General features: G+C 46.6%; 1 protein-coding gene and 1 non-coding gene across 7 annotated transcripts in view; both read right to left on the reverse strand.

Moving 5' to 3' along the window:
• The window catches only part of LOC139252375 (uncharacterized), a 336,279-nt gene that overhangs the window by 35,753 nt on the left and 279,925 nt on the right, over nt 1-20,601 (reverse strand). The window lies entirely within an intron of this gene.
• Nucleotides 4,831-5,028, reverse strand: LOC139252380 (U2 spliceosomal RNA). Its single transcript, XR_011591450.1, has one exon. It is a non-coding gene; the product is annotated as a U2 spliceosomal RNA (small nuclear RNA).

Below are 20,601 nucleotides of genomic sequence, written 5' to 3' on the forward strand. Positions count from 1 at the left end.
TTTAATTTCCTTTTGAAAACATGCATGTTATTTGCCTAAACTATTTCCTGTGGTAGCGAGTTTCACATTCTAACCACTCTGAGTAAAGGTATTTCTCCTTATTTCCCTATTGAACTTATTAGTAACTATGAGACTACTATCAAATTTCTTCATTCAGAGAGTTGTGAATTTTTTGAATTCTCTACCCCAGGGGGCTGTGGAAGCTCAGTTGTTGAGTATATTCAAGACAGAGATCGATAGATCTTTGGATATTAAGAGAATCAAGGGATATGGGAATAGTGCAGGCAATTGGAGTTGAGATAAAAGATCTCATTGAATGGAAAGGCTCGAGGGGCTAAATGGCCAATTCTGCTCCTATTTCTTATGTTAGTTAAGTATGGTTTAACCTTTCGGAATCCATACTGACTATTTTTTATTATATTTTCGGTCTCTAGATGCTCTTCTGTCACTTCTTCCAGTATGTTTCCTATCACGGACTGTAAGCTGACTGGTCTATAGTTCCCAGGTTTTGTTCTATCTCCTTTCTTCTATATTGGAAATACATTACTGTCCGCCAATCCTCTGGCACTACTCCCACCCTTCTATGGAACTTTTGTATATATATAAACTAGTGTGTCTGCTATCTGCTCCCTAGTCTCCTTGAGTATGTGTGGCTGCATACTGTCCACACCTGGGGATTTATCCTCTTTAATTTTGCTAGTTTGTCAATTAGTTTCTTCCTTTCTATCCCAACTGTATTAATATTTATTTTAAGCTCATCCTCTAGTGATGTGTCTATTTTGTTATTTTCTTTAGTAAAAACTGAGCCGAAGTAGTTATTCAATACTTCTGCCATTTTTCTGTCATTACCAATGTTCCCCCTAATTTATTTTTGGTGTGCGGACTCTCTTCCAGCGGCGGCAGCTGGAGAGTAGCTCGCACTAGACATCCCGATTGGTGTGTGGCCAATGACTCCTTACCTGTGAGATTATCTTGCTCATTCTTTAGTGGCCTTATCCCTACTTTAATTTTCATTTTGTTGGTTATGTGTCTATAGAACACTTTATTATTTATTTTTATATTCCTTGATAATCTGATTTTGTAATTTCTCTTTGCCTTCCTGATGGGTTTTTTAAAACTTCCCTCCCAAGTTCTTTGTATTCTTTTGTCCTCCTCTCCTTTAGTACCTAAGTACTTCTTATATGTTTTTTTCTTCAGATTCAATTTCCCCCGTTAGCTCTTTATTCATCCACGGTGCCCCATAATTAGCTTGCTTGTTTTTGGGTTTTAGTAGAATACATTTCTCTTGAACTCTATTAACTATCCTTTAAAAGATTTTTTAAGATTTTCTCCAAGTTTACTTTCTTTAGTTCCACCCTCATTTCTTCATAATTTGCTCTTTTCCATTCTATTACATTAGTCTTTCTCCCACTAATGTCACTCTCAATCCTAATTGTTGTGTTCCTAACACAGATGAGACTGCACACAGGGAAGTTAAAGTAACAGTGACCTCAGTCTTTATTAAGACACTCCAGAGTGAGGAACAGGCCTTAGGGGCCGGCTTATATACATTGCTCCCAAGGGATGCTGGTGGCGCAACATGGGAGTGCATGCTTTACAGATACACAACATCACTCCCCCTCAAAGTCAAAGTGAAAACTATTTACAAGGTGAGGCGGTCGGGAGCCTATCATTCCCTGGTGGACCGCCTCGGTACAAATGTCTGTTCTGGTGTGTTGGCTTGCCCTCGCTGGGCTGGCGTGTTGTTGGCCCTGCAGGGCTGCTGGGTGAACCTAGCCTTGCTGGGCTGTTGAGCGTGATGGGTTTGATTTCCTGGTCCGGCGTGGTGTTGTTAATCCTTTGGATGTGTGTTGTGGGCTCGAAAAAGGTGGTGTCTGCTGTGGGTTGTTCAGGGCAGTCTGTGAACCGCAGCCACGTTTGGTCCAGGTGCTTTCTGCAAATTTGTCCATTGTCTAGTTTGACTACAAACACCCTACTCCCTTCTTTAGCTATCACCGTGCCCGCGATCCGCTTGGGACCATGTCCATAGTTTAGCACATACGCAGGGTCATTCAGATCAATTTCCCGTGACAGTGGCGCGACCATCGTTTACATTTTGTTGCTGCCGCCTGCTCTCTACCTGACCATGCAGGTTGGTGTGAACCAGCGAGAGTCTGGTTTTAAGTGTCCTTTTCATGAGTAGCTCAGCCGGGGGCACCCCTGTGAGCGAGTGGGGTCATGTGCAGTAGCTGAGCAGTACTCGGGATAGGCAGGTTTGGAGTGAGCCTTCTGTGACTCGTTTAAGGCTCTGTTTGATTGTTTGTACTGCCCGCTCTGCTTGCCCATTGGAGGCTGGTTTAAATGGGGCTGAGGTGACATGTTTGATCCCATTGCGGGTCATGAATTCTTTAAATTCGGCACTGGTGAAACATGGCCCGTTGTCACTGATCAGTATGTCAGGCAGGCCGTGGGTGCCAAACATGGCCCTCAGGCTTTCAATGGTGGCGGTGGCGGTGCTTCCTGACATTATTTCACGTTCAATCCATTTTGAAAAAGCAGCCACCACCACCAGGAACATTTTACCGAGAAGCGGGCCCACATAGTCGACATGGATCCTCAACTATGGTCTGAAGGGCCTGGACCACAAACTTAGTGGTGCCTCTCTGGGCACGTTGCTCAACTGAGCACACACACTGCATTGCCGTACGCAGGACTCAAAGTCAGAGTTGATACCGGGCCACCACACGTGGGATCTGGCTATCGCTTTCATCATTACTATACCTGGGTGTGTGCTGTGGAGATCCGAGATGATCGTCTCCCTGCCCTTTTTGGGTAGCACTACGCGGTTACATCACAACAGGCAGTCTGCCTGAATGGACAGCTCGTCCTTTCGCTGCTGGAACGGCTTGATTAGATTTTGCATTTCAACGGGGATGCTGGCCTAGCTCCCATGCAGTACACAGTTTTTTACTAGGGACAGCAGAGGATCTTGGCTGGTCCAAGTCCTAATCTGGTGATTTATCATTTTCAAACACTTCCATGACCATCAACAAGTCTGCAGGCTGCGCCACCATCAATAAGTTTGCAGGCTGCGCCATTTCCACCCACGTGGTGGGCAATGGTAGCCGACTGAGAGTATCCGCACAGTTCTCGGTGCCTGGCCTGTGGTGGATGGTATAGTTATACGCTGATAGCGTGAGTGCTCACCTTTGTATGCGGGCTGAGGCATTAATATTTATCCCCATGCTTTCAGCGAACAGGGATATGAGGAGCTTGTGATCGGTTTCCAGCTCAAATTTGAGACCAAACAGGTACTGATGCATTTTCTTTACCCCGAACACACACGCTAAAGCCTCTTTCTCAATCATGCTGTAGGCCCTCTTGGCCTTGGACAAGCTCCTGGAAGCATAGGCGACAGTTTGCAACTTCCCCGCAACGTTAGCTTGTTGTAATACACACCCGATTCCATACGACGACGCAGCACATGCTAGCACAAGTCTTTTACACTTGTTATACAATACAAGCAGCTTGTTGGAGCATAAAATGTTTCTGGCTATTTCAAAAGCAATTACTTGGGTTTTTACCCCATACCCAGTTCTCACCTTTGTGCAATAACACATGTCGGGGCTCTAAGAGGGTGCTTAACCCCGGTAGGAAGTTACCAAAATAGTTGAGGAGTTCCAGGAACGACCGCAGCTCCATGACGTTCTGTGGCCTGGGTGCGTTCCTGATAGCCTCTGCCTTGGCGTCTGTGGGCCGAATGCCGTCCGCCGCGATCTTTCTCCCCAAAAACTCCACTTCTGTTGCCACGAAGACGCATTTCGACCTCCTCAGCCGCAGCCCTACGCGATCCAGTCGCTGGAGGACTCCTCCAGGTTTTGTAGGTGCTCGACGGTGTCCCGACCCGTGACCAATATGTCGTCCTGAAAGACCACAGTGTGTGGTACAGACTTGAATAGGCTCTCCATGTTTCTCTGGAAGATCGCTGCAGCCGACCGAATTCCAAACGGGCATCTGTTGTCGATGAACAGTCCCTTGTGCGTGTTGATGCAGGTGAGGCCCTTCGAAGACTCCTCCAGCTCCTGCGTCATGTAGGCCGAAGTCAGGTCGAGCTTGGTGAGTGTCTTGCCTCCTGCCAGTGTCGCAAATAGGTCGTCTGCCTTAGGTAGCGAGTATTGGTCCTGTAGCGAGAAACGATTAATAGTTACTTTATAATTGCCGCAAATGTTGGCCGTGCCATCACTTTTGAGTACTGGAACAATCGGGCTGGCCCACTTGCTGAATTGCACTGGGGAGATGATGCCCTTGGGTTGCAGCCTGTCCAGCTCGCTTTGCACTCTATCCCTCATCATGTGAGGTACCGCTTGCGCCTTGTGGTGAATGGGTCGTGCCTCTGGGACCAAGTTGATCCACACCTTCGCCCTGGAAAAGTTTCCAATGCCTGGCTCAAAAAGGGAAGGACATTTGTTAAGAACCTGGGTACATGAGGCCTCATCGACATGTGATAGTGCTCGGATGTCATCCCAGTTCCAGTAGATTTTGCCCAGCCAGCTCCTTCCAAGCAATGTGGGACCATCGCCTGGGACAATCCAGAGTGGCAGTTCGTGCACCATGCCCTCGTAGGTGACCTTGACCATGGCGCTGCCCAAGACAGTGATGAGCTCTTTGGTGTACGTTCTCAGTTTCGTGTGGATGGGGTTCAGGGCTGGTCCGAGTGCCTTGTTTTTTTTTTATTCGTTGCCAATCTTTCCAATTCTTTGTCAGATCACCTTGTCAGATTACAAACGCCAGAGGTCACCTTGCACACATCAAGGATCACTCTGCGCCAATGCTCTTAGCCAAAAGGCCGAGAGCCACTGCACCGTTCCTGGAAATACTGCAATACCAGGTTCGTGCCATGGAGGTGGATGGGTCAAACCACCCCACCCACCTCCTATTTCCAAAAAGCATAGGAGAACCACCTTCCTGATCCAGGGAGAACCACGTTGGGGTCATGGTTACTCCCCTGTCAGGTCAGTTACGCATGATCTTAGCCAAAAGGCCAAGTCTCTCAAACATCTTTTTACTCATGATGGATTGGCTAGCACCAGTGTCCAGTTCCATGGCTATAGGTAAGCCATTCAATTTTACGTTTAGCGTTATAGGTGGACATTTCGTCGAAAATGTGTGCACCCCGTGTACTTCAGCATCTGCCTCCTCTCTCTGAGGCTCAAAATTGCTTCGATCCACCATGGACCGATCTTCCTCTGCCACATGGTGGTTAGCAGCTTGCAGCTCGTCTGCAAGCTCGTTGGAGGTGCCCCATTGTTCCACAGCTCTTGCAAACGTACCCTTTGAAACGGCATGAATAGGCTGAATGGAAGCCTCCACAACGCCAACAAGGTGTGAATTGCCTTGCATTCATCCTTTGTTGCGGACTCTGAGTCATCTGGATCACCTGAGGCCTGCTGGCAGTTGCAGACTCGCGGTTTCTGCCCTGTACATTTCTGCTCGCAAACACAGTTCCAGTTAATTTATGAACATGTGTGCTGAGAGATTTGTTTGGTGTTATCACTGGTGGACATAAACACCTGTGCTATCACAATGGCCTTACTGAGGGTCGGTGTCTCTACAGACAAAAGTTTTCATAGGATAGTCTCGTGGCCAATGCCCAGTACAAAAAATGTCTCTGAGCATTTGCTCCAGGTAGCCATCAAACTCACATTGTCCTGCAAGTCACCATAGCTCGGTGACGTAGCTCGCCAATTCCTGACCTTCAGATCGCTGGCACGTGTAGAACCGATACCTCGCCATCAGCACGCTCTCCCTCGGGTTAAGATGCTCCCGAACCAGTGTACACAGCTCCTTATACGACTTATCTGTGGGTTTCACCGGAGCCAGAAGATTCTTCATGAGACTGTAGGTCGGTGCCCCGCAGACTGTGAGAACGCTCTCCTTTTTGCAGCGCTTCCTTCTCCGTCCAGCTCGTTGGCTACAAAGTACTGGTCTAGCCCTTCGACATAGGCTTCCCAGTCCTCACCCTCCGAGAACTTTCCAGGATGCCCAAAGTATGCTGCATCTTTGCGTTGGATTTGTATTCTCGTTGCCAGTTATTGTGTTCCTAACACAGATGAGGCTGCATACAGGAAGGTTAAAGTAACAGTGATCTCAGTCTTTAATAAGACACTCCAGAGTGAGGAACAGGCCTTCGGGGTGGGCTTATATACAGTGCTCCCAAGGGATGCTGGAATACCTTGGGACTTCAGGGGATGAGCTCCCTGGTGGCGGAACATGGGAGTGCATGCTTTACAGATACACAACAAACCTAATATTCCAGATCCCGAACTACATGTTGAAGGGTGGAAGATGCCTGTGCATGGACTTTATTAACGTGTGGTGGCCGTTGCACACCAGCCACCACCCGTTGCACACCAGCCACCACCAGTAGGCAATGAAACACGAAAGACAGACACTAATGGATTGCACAAGGATGATTAGTTGATGTTGTTATGTAGTTTCGATTAATTTATAAATTATGTTTGGAATGTTTGTTTTGTGGTGTCTCACATTTCAGCTTTGAGTCAGAGAGGGATGTTAAGGTGGGGAACTGGTGAGCAACAGGGATCTGGGGTTTCTTTCATTGGAACCGGATTCTGATGAAGCGCTTACGAACAGTGCGTTGGAATGAGGATCTGCTGCCTACCTCCTCCCTTCTTCCTCCTTCTCTTCCTGAGGTGGTCATGGAACCCATGGTGGCAATGGCTGCACTTTCATTATGGACAAGTTATGGAGGATGCAGCAGACCACCACTAAATGGGACACCCGCTTCAACGAGTACTGAGGGCTCTTCCCGAGTGGTCAAGGCAATGGAACCATTGCTTTAGAACTCTGATGGTCTGCTCCATGATGTTCCTCATTGCAGCATGGCTCTCATTATATGAGCGTTGGCTACGAGTAGTGGGGTTGCGGAGGTGAGTCATCTTTCAGGTGGAGAGAGGACAGCCCTTGTCTCTCAGCAGCCACCCTCGGGTTCGATGTGGTGGCTGGAAGATTGCTGGCACACCATGATGTGCTGGGAGTGGTCGCGTACCAACTGTACATTAAATGAGTGGTAGCCTTTGCCGTTATGGTACATCTCAGGATTGATATGTGGTGCCTGCAGAGCCAGGTGTGTGCAGTTGATGGCGCCCTGCACCATGGGTAAGCCCTATATCCTGGAAAAGTCTCATGCGCACTCCAACTGCTCTCTGTTCAGAGAGAAGGCAATGAACTCCCTTTTCCTAGAGTACAGAGCTTCTATGACCGAAGGGTGTGTTGCTTACCAGTTGCCAGGGTAAGAGACATTTTGAAACAGCTGGAATAGAATCTGGAAAGGGAGGGGGAGGATACAGTTGTGTGTTCCATGTCAGAACCAACACTATAGGAAAGGTTAGGGAAGAAGTCCTGCTAAGGGAGTATCAGGAGTTAGGACCTCACCGATAATAATGTCGGGGTTAACACCCAAGTCACATGCAAATTTGCATCGGGACAAACAGATTAGGAAAGTCAAGACATGGGTAAAGGATTGGCCTGAGAAGAAGGGGTTCCATTATCAGGGGACACTGGCACCAGTACTGGGACAGGAAGGAGCTGTACCTTTGGGATGGGCTACATCTGAACCAGGCTGGGACCAAGGTCCAAGCGGAAAGGATAAATAGGGCTGTAAATAAGACTAATTTAAACTACTAACATGGTGGGGGGGGATGTTGAGGCTACTAGAAATGGCAGAAACCTAACAATAAAAGAATCAGGAAGAGAGAGTAAAGGACAAATTAAAGGAAGGAATAAGAATGACATGAATGGCCAGAGATCAGATAAAGTCATAGAGCATAAAGGTTAAATAACTACTAAAAACAAAGACAGAGGAATAATAAATACAATTTAAATGTATTTCAAAGCAAAATGGATGAACTGGAGGCAATAATTTGTGGAGAGGATCTGGATATGGTGTGCATGACTGAAACATAGCTAAGATAAAGGGAAATACAAAGGTCTTCTGTGGGCATATTAACAGTAAAAGGGTTGTCAGAGGAGCAGTGGGGCCAATTAAGGACCAAAATGGGGAACTATTGGCGGAGGCAGAAGGTATGGCTGAGATACTAAATGAGTACTCTGCATTGGTGTTTACCAAGGAAGAGGATTTTGGCAAAGCTATGGTAAAGGAAGAGGTTGCTGGGATACTGAATGAGATTTAAAAAATGATAGAGGAGGTGCTACACAGGCTTATGGTAATTAAAGTGGATAATTCACCCGGTCTTGATAGGATGCATCCTAGGTTGCTGAGCGAAGTAAGGGTAGAAATTGCGGAGGTGCTGCCCACAAGGGGATTGAAAATGTTACTCCCTTGTTCAAAAAAGGGGAGAAGGATAAATTTGGAAATTGCAGGCCTGTCAGTTTAACGTCGGTGGTGGAGAAGATTTTAGAAACAATAATCCGAGAAACAATTATAAGCCACTCGGACAAGCATGGACTAATAAAGGAGAGCCAGCACAGATTTGTTAAGGGCAAATTATGTTTAACGAATCGTATTGAGTTTTTTGATGAGTTAACATCATCATCGTCATCATAGGCAGTCCCTCGAAACGAGGATGACTTGCTTCCACGCCAAAAAAGGATGAGTTTACAGGTGTTTCAATGAAGGACCTAATATTCCAGATCCTGAACTACATCTTGAAGGGTGGAGGATGCCTGTGCGTGGATTTTTTTTAACGTGTGGTGGCCGTTGCACACCAGCCATCACACGGGCTTGACAGAGCTAGGTCTTGGTCCAGTGGCAAGGATTACCCAAGACTAACAGGAACCTGCTCTGCTGCACAGACCGAGCGCGCACACATTTCGCAGTGTGGGCTGGCCCTTGCTGCCCCTGGGCCCTCGCCTCTTCTGGGTCCCGAACTCATGCCTCTCCTTGACCCCGGTCACTTCCCTCTATGGACTCTTGCCACTCCTTCACCCCTCCTGCTGTGCCTGCCCGCACTGCAATCAGCGACCTGGCTTTGTAGCCGTCGCCCTCCTGCAGCAGCACGTGCTGCTCCCTGCAGTGTTATGCTGCCTCACACTGCTCCCTCCAATGGCCCTGGCCGGCTGATGGTCTTGCAGGCCGGGACTGCGCCGATTTCCGGGCAATACTGTATATACTTGTGAAATGCACACCTTGACCACAGGGGGTAAACTTGTGGGAGACACTCCTCACCTGGTCATCCAGGTATATAAAGGGAGGTCCCACGCAGTGTCATCACTTCTTGGTCCTGTGAATAAAGGTGCAGGTCACAGAGTGACCTTGTCCATAGAATGTGCCTCATGTGGATTGTGCTATTGTGTAAGGACTTTACAGTGGCGACGAGAAACGGGAATCAACGACCCACGAGAATGGCTACCGGTAGCACAGAGGAATGGTACTGTGTTGGTGAGGACTGGGACGATTTCATTGAGCGGCTTCAGTAGAGCTTTGTCACAAAGGACTGGCTGGGAGATGCAGCGGCCGACAAGCGAAGGGCTCATCTACTGACCAATTGTGGATCTAAGACTTACGCACTCATGAAAGATCTGCTAGCACTCAAGAAGCCGGCGGACAAAACCTTTGAAGAGCTCAGCAAGCTAATCAGTGAGCACCTCAAACCGGCGAGCAGCATACACATGGCCCGACACAGATTTTATACCCACCGACGTCGGGAAGGACCGAGCATACGGACTTCGTTGCGGTCCTCCGGCGCTTGGCCAGCGCCTGCAGGGGGGAGATGCTAAGGGATTTCTTTATTGAGGGCATCGGTCATGCCGGAATTTTCAGAAAGTTAATCGAGACCAAGGACTTGACCTTGGAAGCGGCGGCGTTGCTGGCTCAGACTTTTATGGCGGGGGAGGAGGAAACCAAGATAATATACACGTGCAACTCTGACTCCAACATGGCGATGGATCAGGGGGTCAATATCATAAACGCGACTCAGAACCTAGCAGGCAGGCAAAGGCAGTTCGACACACCCCAGGCAGCAATAGACCCCAGAACAGGCTTTCAACACAGACAATGGCAGGCTGAATGGACATTTACGCCATCCCAGTGGACAATGCGTTCTGGGATGGGGCCATTGACACCCACTAACAGGGTGCTCAAGAGCAGTCAAAGGGACAATCAGCGAGGAATGCCTGGTAACAGCTCTTTTGTTCACAACAATGGGAATCTCAGTTCATGCTGGAGGTGTGGGGGCAGACATGCTGCCAGGACTTGCAGGTTTCAAAATTCGCCTGCAGAAATTGTAACCTCACTAGCCATTTAGTTAGAATGTGCAGGAAGCCTGTGACCAGGCTAATTTATGAGGCGGATGTACCAGAAGAGGGGTCTGTGAGCAGGATGACGCATGGGGCAAATCAATGGACGCTGAAGTTCAGCGGGTTCATGTGGCAAATATTCACAGCTCATATACCAAAACGCCACCTATGATGATGAAGGTCCTATTAAACGGCATCCTGGTATGCATGGAGCTGACACGGGGGCCAGCCAGTCACTCATGAGCGTTCAACAATTCGAAAAGCTATGGCCACTCAAAACCAGCAGACCCAAACAAGAACGCATTGAAACTCAATTACGAACGTACACCAAAGAAATCATTCCAGTGCTAGACAGTGCAATGTTGGCTGTCACACACAATGGATCAGTGAACTGGCTGCTGCTCTGGATTGTCCTGGGCAATGGTCCCGTACTGTTGGGGAGGAGCTGGTTAGCTGAGATGAACTGGAAATGGGGGGATGTGCACGCAGTTTCATCTGTGGAGCGAAGTTCATGCTCACAGGTCCTACAGCAATTTGAGTCGCTATTCCAACCAGGCGTCGGGATGTTCAAAGGTACCAAAGTAGTGATTCGCATCACCCCGGACGCCAGTCCAGTGCACCACAAAGCCAGAGCTGTGCCGTATGTGATGCGGGAGAAAATTGAAAGCGAATTGGAGCGTTTGCTGAGAGAGAGCATCATCTCACCCGTTGCATTCAGCGACTGGGCGAGCCCCATTGTTCCCGTCCTAAAAGCGGATGGCTCGGTCAGGATCTGTGGCGACTACAAAGCCACTATCAACCGGGTGTACCTACAAGACCAATACCCACTTCCGAGAGCGGAGGATTTTTTTGCCACGCTGGCAGGTGGCAAGCTGTTCACCAAGTTGGACCTCACTTCAGCCTACATGACCCAAGAACTGGCCAACGAATCCAAACTACTGACCACAATCACCACGCACAAGGGACTGTTTGTTTACAACAGGTGCCCGTTTCGCATTCGATCAGCGGCCGTGATCTTTCAAAGAAACATAGAAAGCCTGCTCAAATCCATTCCGGAAACAATCGTATTCCAGGACAATATCCTCATCATGGGTTGGGACACCGAGGAACACCTCCACAACCTGGAAGAGGTGCTACGCCGACTGGACTGGGTAGGCCTGTGACTCAAGAAGCCTAAGTGTGCGTTTTTGGCTCCCGAAGTCGAGTTTCTGGGCAGGAGGGTTGCTGCAGACGGGATTCGGCCTACCAAATCCAAAACAGAGGCGATTCGACGAGCGCCCAGGCCCTGCAACACATCGAAGTTGCGTTCATTTCTGGGACTCTAGAACTATTTCGGGAACTTTCTGCTGAACTTAAGCACATTGTTGGAGCCGCTACACGTGCTCCAGCGTAAGGGTTGCGATTGGTTTTGGGGCGACTGTCACAGTTGGCTTTTGATCGGGCGCGAAACCTACTCTGTTCAAATAAGTTGTTGACCCTGTACAACCCTTGTAAGAAATTGGTTCTGACATGTGATGCATCGTCCGATGGGATTGGGTGCGTGTTGCAGCAGGGCAATGCTGAGGGGTAACTCCAACCTGTGGCTTATGCCTGCAGGTCGCTCTCTCAAGCAGAACGGGAATATGGGATGGTTGAGAAGGAAGCACTCGCATGTGTCTATGGGGTGAAAAAGATGCACCAGTACCTTTTTGGCAGGAGGTTCGAATTAGAAACGGACCACAAGTCATTAACATCCCTGTTGTCAGACAGCAAGGCTGTCAATGCCAATGCTTCAGCTCGCATACAGCGATGGGTTCTCACGCTGGCTGCGTATGACTACACCATCCGGCACCGGCCGGGCATTGAAAATTGCGCTGACGTGCTCAGCAAGCTTCCACTAGCCACCACTGAGGGGGCAGCGGAGCAAAGCGCTGAGATGGTCATGGCCGTTGATGCCTTTGACAGCGCAGGCTCCCCCATCACAGCCCGCCAGATCAAAATCTGGACCAACAGAGATCTCCTATCTTTAATTAAGAAATGTGTCCTGACTGGGGATTGGGCGCCCACACACGGAGCATGCCCTGAGGAGGTCAGACCGTTTCACAGGCGGATGGATGCGCTCTCCATCCAAGCCGACTGCCTCCTATGGGGCAGCCGGGTAGTCATGCCCCAGAGGGGCAGGGGAGCTTTCATCAGGGAACTCCACAGCGAGCACCCAGGCATCGTGCTGATGAAGGCCATTGCCCGGTCACACATTTGTGTGATGTCTGTAAGTGCTGTAAGCTTGTAATGCTTGCAGCTCTATACTGGGATGTGGACGTATTGTGTAGTGCAGCTGCAGAGTTACAATAAACAGACAGGCAGCTTCCAGTAGCTTCCGGACTGAGAGCCTGCCATCTTAAGAGCTGTGTGTGTGTGCTCTGTTAAGATATCACAGTTGGCGACTGAGGATGGGATTTTTTCGGATGTTTAAAGCTTAAATTTTGTTGATGAAGGATTCAGCCAGCCGACAGAAGACTTTGGAAGTTTCTGTCTTTGAAAAAAAAATACAAAATCCGAGGTAAACTACAGCACAGGTGAGAACAGCTAGAGTTTAAACATGGCAGGTGTAATCGGATATTTGGGTGAATATAGACACAACCAGGAACATTTTAAAGCGTATGTGGACCGGCTAGAAATGTATTTCACTGCAAATAACATAATCAAAGTTCCAGACAATGCAGTCCAGAACCAGGCTGTATTGGAACGTAAGAAAGCGATTTTCTTATCGGTGGCGGGTCCGGCATTATACGAAACCCTTGTAAATTTGCTTGTGCCTGACGAGCCAAAGGACACAATGCTTAAAGAGATTTTAATGAAGCTGGAGTAGCACTATAACCCCAAACCGTTAGAAATTGCTGAAAGCTTTTGTTTCGGGATATGGAATCAAAAGATTTATGAAAGTATCAATGATTATATCATAGCATTAAAAAAACTATCGATGCACTGTAATTTTGGGAACTTTCAAAACCGAGCATTACGGGATCGTTTTGTTTGTGGGGTGAAAATTGATGCGACCAGAAGGAAGTTATTGATGACGGATGACTTGACTTTTGAGATTGCTTGTCAGACAGCGAGGTCGATGAGCATGGCCGAACAATATTCCCGAGAATTAAATAATGATTACGGTCGTCAGTCAACCGAGGTAAATCATCTGCAGGTTCAAAGTAAAAGACGGCCAGGGCCGAAAGTCTCAGAAACTGGAAATTCTAACAGAACGTCAAAGTCGTGCTATAGGTGCCTGGGACAACACATTGCTAAAAGTTGTCCATATGTGAAGGCAGAGTGTTTCTTCTGCAGAAAGACTGGGCATCTTGCGAAGGCATGCCGACTGAAGGGTAAACCAACTTTTAAAGCTATGAGTCCAGCGTTCAAAGCTATGCGTAGTAATCCAGAGACTGCATGGCTTGGAAGAACAACAGTAGGGCGAGATGTTAGAATTACACGTCATCAGGAACACGAGGTTAATGGACAGCGATTCAGAAAGCATCAAAATCCACATAGATGTTGCGGAATTCAAGATACCAACGGAAATTGACACGGGTGCCTCCGTGAGTGTAGTCCCGGAGTCACTATATTGCGACAAATTGCGTGATTTCCAACTGGAGAAATCCAAGATAGAGCTGCGAGGCTACTCGGGAGAGAAAATTCCTGTAGTAGGCCGTATCACCGTACCGGTGAAATATAAAGATCAATTTCAGAACTTGCCTCTAATAATAGTGAAAGGAGACAAGACTGCTTTACTAGGAAGAAATTGGTTAAGCTCACTGAAGCTGGATTGGAGTAAGGTCTTTTCTGTGGAAGCGAGATTTTCATCAACGGATGAGGTTATCAAACAGTATCCGAAGGTGTTCTGTGAAACGGGCAGTCCGATCCAAGGCTTCAAGGCGAGTGTCAGGGTACAGAAGGACGCTAGATCGGTTTACTACAAGCCAAGTTCCGTACCATATGCACTCAAAGAGAAAGTTGAGCAAGAACTCAAAAGACTAGAGACTGAGAACATTATTTGTAAGACAGATCGATGTAATTGGGCTACACCCATTGTTGTTGTACCTAAGTCTGATGGTAAAGTAAGATTGAGTGGTGATTATAAGGTAACCGTAAACCAGGTTCTAGAGAGTAATGTCCCAAATACATTGCCGAATATAGTAGATTTGTTCACAACACTAACAGGTGGTCAGATCTTCTCAAAACTGGATCTTACGAATGCTTACTTACAGCTTGAACTAGATGAAGAGTCCAAGTCATGTTTGATTATAAACACTCATCTAGGCCTATATCAATTTAATAGACTACCGTTTGGAGTGTCTTCCGCCCCTGCCATATTCCAAGGGGTGATGAACCAGATTTTGCAAGGTATTGAAGGGGTAGTATGTTATTTGGATGACATACCAATTTCAGCACCAAATAGGAAAATTCATTATAAAATATTGAATGAAGTCCTCAAACGGCTAGAGAAGCACAAAGTACGAGTGTCTGCTTATAAGTGTGACTTATTTAAAAACTCAGTGGAGTACTTAGGGTACAGAGTAGACAAAGATGGTTTACATCCGACCAAGGCAAAATTGGATGCAATTAGAAATGCACCTACTCCCAGGAATGTCACTGAATTTCGTTCATTCTTGGGTCTTTTGAACTATTATGGGAAGTTCCTACCAAATTTGGCTACAGTATTACATCCATTAAATGAACTTTTGAAAAAACAGGTCCAGTGGAAGTGGTCAAAAGAATGCGATACAGCATTCAAGGAGTGTAAAAACAAATTGGTAGAGAGCACCATGTTAGTTCACTATGACATATCTAAGGAAATTAAACAAGCATGTGATGCCGCTCCATATGGAGTTGGGGCAGTGATCTCTCATGTATTAAGCAGTGGGGAGGAGAGACCAACTGCTTTTGCTTCACGCACTCTCAGTGTCAGTGAGAGAAATTATGCGCAAATTGAAAGGGAAGCTTTGGCATTAATTTTTGGGGTCAAGGAGTTTCACAAATACTTGTATGGTCGTAAATTTACCATCGTTACGGACCATAAGCCCCTAACAGCAATCCTCCATCCAAAGTCCCCAGTTCCAACATTAGCTGCAGCCTGAATGCAGAGATGGGCTTTGATTTTATCAGCATATACATATGATATTGAATAAAGACGATCAGCTGATCACAGTAATGCTGATGCAATGTCTAGATTGCCTTCCCCATCACAGGGTACACCCGATAGGGAAGAAGTGTTTTATTTTTCATACATTGATAAACTGCCAGTCACAGCTGAAGAGATTGGTAGAGCAACCAAACATGACCCATTGATGTCAAAGGTGTATGAGGAGATTGCAACTGGATGGCCAAACCAGGGAACAGACAAAGATACACATCCATTCTTCAGTCGTAGGAATGAATTATCAGTCGATAAAGATTGTATCGTGTGGGATGCAAGAGTGGTTATACCAAATAAATTCAGGTCCAAATTATTAGGAGACCTCCATGACCAGCACCTGGGAATGTGCTTGACCAAGAGTTTTGCACGCAGTTATTTATGATGGCCAGGTTTTGATAAAGATATCGAGTACATTGTGAGTCAGTGTACGACATGTCAATCGGTAAGCAAGCAACCACCACCAGTACCATTACAGCCATGGAAATGGCCTTCCAGGGTGTGGCAAAGGCTACATATTGATTTTGCCGAGTTAGATGGACAACAATTGTTCATTGTAATTGATAGCCATTCAAAGTGGGTTGAGGTGTTTCCAATGTGGAAAATAGCAACAAATAAAACATTGGACATTTTACGAAAATTATTTTCTGCATTTGGCCTCCCTGAAGAAATTGTTTCTGATAATGGACCACAATTTCGCTCAGAAGAATTTGCACAATTCACAAGCAAAAATGGTGTGAAACATACCAACGTTCCACCATACCACCCTGCTTCGAATGGTGCAGCAGAGCGCACTGTACAAATTGTCAAACATGCCCTCATAAAATAAATGTTAGATCCAAATCCAAGAAAACGGCAGTTGTCATTGGATCACAAATTGGCTAATTTTTTGATTACATATCAAAATACTCCTCATACAACTACTGGTAGAACTCCAGCGGAGTTGTTTCTCAAACGACTGCCATGAACCAGATTCTCATTGTTAAAGCCAAATTTGGCACAGTCTATAGAAGAGACACAAATCAGACAAAAAGAGAATCATGATAGAGGTCGAGTAAAAGAGAGAAGAGTGAAATTAAACCAGAAGATGAGAGTGAAGAACCATCACCAAAAATGTTTAAAGTGGTTACCCGGAAGAATGGTGAAGATATGTGGTCCTCGCACATATTTGGGAAAGATGTTTGATAATGGACAGGTTAGGTTTGTCCATATTGATCATATTTTACCTACAGACATGGAAAGAGTTGAAGGTGGGAATGATTCAATTATTTCTGACTCATCAGATAGTTTTAATATACCAATAGCAAATCCTAAATCCAATGTACTGGAAACAAATCCAAGAGAGAATCAGAATGAAAGTCTGAGTCCGAGTCAGGGAAACAAAGAGCCTGAAGTTAGAGGGAGTACAAATGAAAATCAAGGAAATTCCATGGAGGAAAATGTTCCTCAGGATGACCCTCCAATGAGTGTGAAATCAACACCATGTTTGGAAGGTTCTGTTCGAGAGCGAAGGTATCCTCTTCGAAACAGAAAACAAGTCGTAAAGTTAAATTTGTAAATATATATAAAAATGAAGTTATTTATGATGTTTGTTATGATGGTTTTTTCATTAAGAAGGGAGAAGTGTGATGTCTGTAAGTGCTGTAAGCTTGTACTGCTTGTAGCTCTATACTGGGATGTGGACGTATTGTGTACTGCAGCTGCAGAGTTATAATAAACAGACAGGCAGCTTTTGGTAGCTTCCGGACTGAGAGCCTGCCATCTTAAGAGCTGTGTGTGTGTGCTCTGTGAAGATATCACAGTTTGGTGGCCGGGAATTGATTCAGACCTGGAACACTGTGCTCACAGGTGTACAACGTGTGCTCAGCTGGGAAATGTCCTCTGGGAGGCCCCGCTCAGCCCGTGGCCCTGGCCCACCAGGCCATGGTCACGCATTCACGTAGACTACGTGGGCCCGTTCATGGGGAAAATGATTCTCATCGTGATTGATGCGTACTCGAAATGGATCGAGTGCATCATTTTGAATTCATACACGACATCCACCACTGTGGAGAGTCTACGTGCGGTCTTTGCGACCCACGGTTTGCCGGACATCCTTGTTAGCGATAATGGCCCATGTTTCACTTGCTACGAATTCCGGGAGTTCATATCGGGTAATGGCATCAACCATGTCAGGACAGCAACGTTCAAGCCGGCCTCCAATGGTCAGGCGGAACGTGCGGTCCAAATCATAAAACAAGGCATGCTCAGGATTCAAGGTCCCTCCCTTCAATGCCGCCTATCGCGCCTCCTGCTGGCCTATAGGTCCCGACCCCACTCACTCATGGAGGTCCCGCCTGCAGAGCTCCTTATGAAACGTACACTCAAAACGCGGCTGTCCTTCATTCATCCTGTCTTGTCCGACATTGTTGAAGGCAAGCGGCAGTCCCAAAATGAGTACCATGACCGTAATTCAAGGGGGAGATGTATAGAAATTGGTGACCCCGTATTTGTTCTCAATCACGCTTTGGGGCTCAAATGGCTTGAAGGTACTGTAATAGACAAAGAGGGGAATAGGGCTATCGTGGTTAAGCTTAACAATGAGCAGATATGCCGCAAGCATCTGGACCAAGTAAAAAAAAGGTTCAGCATGGACTCTGAGGAACCTGAGGAAGATCATGAGATGGTATTCACACCACCGCCAGTGAACGAGCAACAAGAGCATTCAGCAGCATGCACAGTCCCTGCGGTCAGCCCGGACAGGCCGGAATCACTACAGGGGACAGACACGCAGGCCAAGGCTCAACAGCCAGAGCCCCAACTGCTGCGCTCCACGAGGGAGCGCAGACCACCCGAAAGACTTAACCTGTGATCCCAATAAGACGTTGGGGGGAAGGTGATGTCATGTATGTAACCTTCATGTAACAACACTGCAATACTGTATATACGTAAGAAATGCACACCTTGACCACAGGGTGTGAACTTGTGGGAGACACTCCTCACCTGGTCATCCAGGTATATAAAGGGAGGTCTCATGCAGGGTCATCACTTCTTGGTCCTGTGAATAAAGGTGCAGGTCACAGAGTGACCTTATCCATAGAATGTGCCTCGTGTGGATTTGTGGTATTGTCTAAGGACTTTACAACACACACACACACACACACACACAGAAACACAGACACACAGAAACACACACACACAGACACACACACACAGACACACACACACACACACAAAAACACACACACAGACACACACACACACACAGACACACATACACACACACAGAAACACACGCACACACAGAAACACACACACACATACACAGAAACACATAGACAGACACACACACACACAGAAACACACAGACACATACACCCACAGTGAAACACACAGACACACAGACACACACAGAAACACACATACACACAAACACACACACACATACACAGAAACACACACACACAGAAACACACAAACACACAGACAGGCACAGACACACACACACACAGAAACACACACACACAGAAACACACACACACAAACACACACACACACAGAAACACACACACACACAGAGAAACAGACACACACACACAGAAACACACACACACATACACAGCAACACATAGACAGACACACACACAGTGAAACACACAGACAGACACACACACAGAAACACACACACACACATACACAGAAACACACACACACACACACAGAAACACACACAGACACACACACACAGAAACACACATACACACAGAAACACACACACAGAAACACACACACACACAGACACACACACAGACACACAGACAGACACACACAGACACACACACACACACAGAAACACACACACACACAGACACATACGCACACAAACACACACACATACACAGAAACACACACACACAGAAACACACAGACACACACAGACACACACACACAGAAACACACATAGAGGGTGGATGAGGACAGTGCCGTTGATGTATATATGGACTTGCAAAAGGAATTTGATAAAGTACCACATAATAGGTTCATTAGCAAAATTGAAGCCCATGGGATAAAAGGTGCAGTAGCAGCATGGATACAAAATTGCCTAAGGGTTAGAAAGCAGAGAGTTGTGGTGAATGGCTGTTTTTGGATTGGATAGAGGTTCCTCAGGTTCAGTACTACGACCACTGCTGTTTTTGATACACATTAATAACTTGGACTTGGGCGGTACAGGCACAATTCCAAAATTTGCAGATGACTCGAACTTGGAAGTGTAATAAGTAGTGAGGAAGATAGTAATAGTCATAGGCAGGTTGGTGGAATTGTGGGACACATGGCAGTTGAAATTCAACGCAGGGATGTGTGAGGTGATACATTTTGGTAGGAAGAAAGAGAAGAGATAATATACACTAAATGGTACAATTTTAAAGGGGGTGTAAGAACAGATAGACCTGGAGGCTGGGTCATTGAATATATTTAAGGCAGCGATAACGGAGTAAAGGGTTATGGGGAGCGGGCAGGGAAGTGGAGCTGAGTCCATGATCAGATCAGCCATGATCTTATTGAATGGCGGAGCAGGCTCAAGGGGCCAAATGGCCTACTCCTGCTCATATTTCTTATGTTCTTATGTTGTGCACAAAGGTGGCAGGACCGGTTAACAAAGCATTTAATAAAGCATATGGGATCCTGGACTTTATAAATAGAGGCAGAGTACAAAAGCCAGGAAGTTATGCTAAACTTAGTTCGATCCCAGTTGGAGAATTGTGTCCCAATTCTGGGCACCACATTTTAGGAAGAACGTGAAGGATTTGGAGAGGGTACAGATGAGATTTAGTAGAATGGTTCCAGGGATGGAGGATTACAATTACATGGATAGACTGGAGAAGCTGGGGTTGTTCTCCTTGAAGCAGAGAAGGCTCAGAGGAGATTTGATAGAGGTGTTTAAAATCATGAAGAGTTTAGATAGAGTAAATACAGAGAAACTGTTTCCAAAGGCTGAAAGGTTAATAACCAGAGGGCACAGATTTAAGGTGATTGGCAAAAGAACCAGAGGTGACATGAGGAAAAATCTTTTTACGCAATGAGTGGTTAGAATTTGGAATGCACTGCCTGATAGGGTGGTGGATATAGATTCAGTAGGAGCCTTCAAAAGGGAAATCGATAAATACTTGAAGGAGAAAAAAATGCAGCGATATGGAGAAAAA

The sequence above is a fragment of the Pristiophorus japonicus genome, unplaced genomic scaffold (genome assembly GCF_044704955.1).
Source record: "Pristiophorus japonicus isolate sPriJap1 unplaced genomic scaffold, sPriJap1.hap1 HAP1_SCAFFOLD_461, whole genome shotgun sequence".
Taxonomy (NCBI): Eukaryota; Metazoa; Chordata; class Chondrichthyes; family Pristiophoridae; genus Pristiophorus; species Pristiophorus japonicus.